Here is a 3,856-nt window from a genome sequence, read left to right on the forward strand (position 1 = left end):
CATAAATTAACTGTGGTCTGTAATAGAGAAACAACAGTAGTACCAGAAAGACAGTTATTTGTGAGCGCAAGCCTGAAAAGTGCATGAGAGACTTAAAAGACAACAAACAGTGTGTAGAATAAAGCTCATAGAGGGCAATCTGCAGGGAAAGAATGGTGCCGGGATGTTAGAGTAGTGCAGGACACAGAGCATGAAAGGGAGCGTTCCAAAGGAAAAGTCCATTAGAAATACAAGACAAAGGGATCATGGATACAGCGGGAGTCACAGCAAAGACCACAAAATCTTGTCAAAGGAACTGAGACTGAATGGAACTCAAAGAGGATCTAAGGAACCCTCTAACACAGAAAAGGCGCCAAGAATAGATAAAGATATCCAGGTCACAAAAGCAACATTGAAATATTGGCACAGCCAATGGAGTCCATTCTATTCTAACAGTGACTAGAAAACTACAACAAATTCCCTGATGAAAAGGGATCAATCATTTAAAATTAAGCTGTCACCTCTCTAACACTTTTATTTCTTATGTGTAAATGAATACTCAGTCTGACCATTGTCAAATTACCAATTACCCCTTTTAATTAAAGCTATCGCTTAGAAATCTCTCATTTAGCTTCCATCCCACAAGTTCTTTAAGTGGAGGTTGATGGAACTAATGCCAGTACTAACCCACACTCCTTTGATTAATAATGTTTTTACTCTTAAATAATTACAGATAAAGGGACAGTTGGTTAGGCAACTAGCACTTCAAAATGGATGAGTACCTGAAAGTATTTTTTTTTAACTTGATAAGCCTCCTCTGTGGATGGTGATAAATTCACCAGCATTTAGAAAAATGGGGCCAATTTGCTTATTCCTATCTCATCCTGCTCTAGATTTTCTTATCTGGTCTGCTAGAATCAATCAAGAATTACTCAGTAGTAGTTGACAGCCTGTATGTTATTTCTGGCCTAACACTGAAAACAACGTGGAAAAGTTCCATCATGGGTTCATCTTAGCCACTGGAAACATTCTTGGGCAAGTATTTTATTCTCCTGCAGGGTGGTTTTACAACAGTTATTTATTCACCCACTCATCTCACATTGATGGATGTTTAGAAAAAAAAAACTATGATCTTGAAGATACTGAAAAGCATTTCCTGCCCTGTTCCCAATCAGGATCTGGGCTAAATTAAAAAGGGAGATTTCATATTTTATGAATTATGTTCTCAAATTAGCATAATTTAATTTCTATTGATATTTATATACAGGTTTCATCATCAATTCAAAATGAGAAATTCAGGAGGGCCTCAAGGAAAGTAAGAGTTGGAACTGGTTGAAGTGTCTCAAAAGGACAAACTGTGGGTTAAAGAACTAATTTTTGCTTATTACATGTAGAATTAATGCATAATAATCAAAACTATATTTTTTAAGCTGAGTAAGCTGAGACTTCCACAAATTAGTCTGAATTATATTTACTAAGCAACAGAGTCAATGAAAGTTAGTAAGCTTAAGAGTAACTCTTATATGACAGAAGTTTTAACAGTGTTTTGAAAAGAATGGAGAGGACATTTACATATACAAAATTCAGTAACTGAAATATGATAACAAGCCAAGTATAAATTTTATTAGAAATCTAAACAAACTTGTCTAAAGACTACTAAGTATAAGAGGCTTACTCTGTCTTTATTTTAGCTTTTGTGTCACCCCCAGCAGTGCTCAGGGGCTATCCAAATCTCTGTAATGAAGGGTCACTCCTGGGACAAAAAGTTGTAGTTGGGGTGAAAATGGGGTCTAGGTTCTTACTTTTTCTATCTATGGCAACTATACCTGATAAAGGCAAAGCACTTTGCTAATAAGATTTTAAAGATTTAATATATGAATTAAATCAGGAAACACTCAAAAGACAATAAAAGCTGAAGGGCTTTCATTGCCAGTGGCTGTAGTTTGAGTCAGAAAAATTAATGGCCAATGGGTGCCACAATAAGGTAACTGGTGACAATGAAGAAAAATATAAATGACTAATCAGTGGATGACAAAAAGCAATGATACAGAGAGTCTAAAATTATATTTCAAGAAGCATAAAAGGATTAAATAAAAAACACAGGCTTTTAATGAGAGTTAAAAAATTAAACTTTTGAAAATACCCTTTTTCTTTCAAAAAGGAATCTTGAAAAGGATTGGGTAAAGGGAGAAAGCCATGGTTCAGGGATAATGAGAGCTCTAACTCAATCCAGTAATAGACATTTGTTAAACATTATAAACCCAAAGACATGCTAAGCAACAGAGAGATGAAAATGAGAATAAACAAAATCTGCACACACCAAATTTACCATCATGAGGAAAATCAGACAGGACTGATATACAGCTACAATACAATAGGAACTTTAATTATGGTAGATGCAGCTATTAAGAACAGAAGAGAAAACCATGAGTTGTAGAAGCTGTCATGTATCCATTTTCTCATTTTCTCTCTTCATGAAATCCTATCATGTTTTTGCAGGCTCCTCGTCACTTTAGAGTGTTTGTAAATATGACCAAGATCTCATCCACACATTAGGTATAGAATCCTGGTCTAGCCAGAGTAATGCATCCCCAGGAGTTAATTTGGGTTCAGATATCTGGTCCAGTCTATACTAATAAAAATACCCCTCAAAGCATCATTTAACTAGCAACTATAATAGAGTTACATTCTCTTTTAAAATGGCACATGATAGAGCACATACCTTTCACACATGAGGTGCTGAGTTTCATCCCAGCATTATACACACACCCTCCATGGAGCAAGGAGAGTATCCCTAGTAGCTCTTAAGTACCACAGAGAGTGGCCTCCTCAACTAACTACAACATGGCATATGGGACAATCAAAGTAAATCTTGACTGTGCTTCTATGCAGAACAAGAAGAGCCTAGGGTCAGGAAGAGAAAGCAGCAGTCAGAGCACATTTCTAGAATGTACCAGACACAGGTTCATTCCTTAGCACCACGTGGTCCCCTCCGTATTTCTGGGTGCAGTCTTGGAAGCCACTGGGCACTTTCAAGGAGTTCCTGGAGGCATGCAGGGCAGTTTTGTGTTTGAAACACAGGTCTGATTGGCTGAGAAGTGTCAATGGCCCCCCAGACCTCTTGAGAACAGTTTGAGAGAACTTTTCTGAAAGAGGGGAAAGTGGGGGTGAGAGGGGACATTCCCAGTAGTGAATTTAATGAAGAGAAATAAAAGGCCAAAAAATAAGGAAAAATTCTTTTTTTTTTTGGGGGGGGGGGGGGGGCTACAACGTACAGTGGCACTCAGAGGACTCCTGGCTCAACTCTCAGAAATCACTCTATCAGGCTAAGGAGACCATATTGGATGCCAGGAATCGAACCTAGGTCTGCTCCGTGGAATGCAAATGCCCTACTCAATGTGCTATCACACCAGCACACAAAACAAGGAAAAATTCTTCTTTTTTTTTTCTTTAGGGGAGAGCGCGAACGCAGTCCCCCCACTACCACAAATTATGCAGTCGAGTTTCCCACATTTGGGGAAATCGCAGGGTCAGCACATCTGAAGTGAAATGGATAAGCCTCGCCCTGGGAAAACCACCTTCGTGATCATGGTATCTCCTCTGCCAGGTAATATTAGAAAAAATTCTTAATAACATTTTAAGACACTTATTAGGAGAAATCATCTAATTTCATTATACTCAATTCTTTTAAAAAAAAACATATCTTAAAGTATTGCTATAGACTGAACGTTTTTGACTACACTTCATCTCAAAATCATCTGTTGAAGTTCTATTCCTAGTGTAATATAGATATGTAAGGGAGTAAATCAGGTAAGCTCATGAAAGCCCCAGTCTAAGACACACCAAGTAATTAGTTCATTCTTCTCTGCTATCCCCA

The 3,856-nt window shown here is 37.7% G+C and overlaps 1 non-coding gene across 1 annotated transcript; it reads right to left on the minus strand.

The window, feature by feature from the left end:
• Nucleotides 1-3,430: 3,430 nt before the first annotated feature.
• On the minus strand, nt 3,431-3,594 carry LOC126007512 (U1 spliceosomal RNA). The gene has a single exon (XR_007495071.1). It is a non-coding gene; the product is annotated as a U1 spliceosomal RNA (small nuclear RNA).
• Between the last annotated feature and the right edge of the window lie 262 nt (nt 3,595-3,856).

Source organism: Suncus etruscus, chromosome 4, assembly GCF_024139225.1.
Source record: "Suncus etruscus isolate mSunEtr1 chromosome 4, mSunEtr1.pri.cur, whole genome shotgun sequence".
Classification (NCBI taxonomy): domain Eukaryota; kingdom Metazoa; phylum Chordata; class Mammalia; order Eulipotyphla; family Soricidae; genus Suncus; species Suncus etruscus.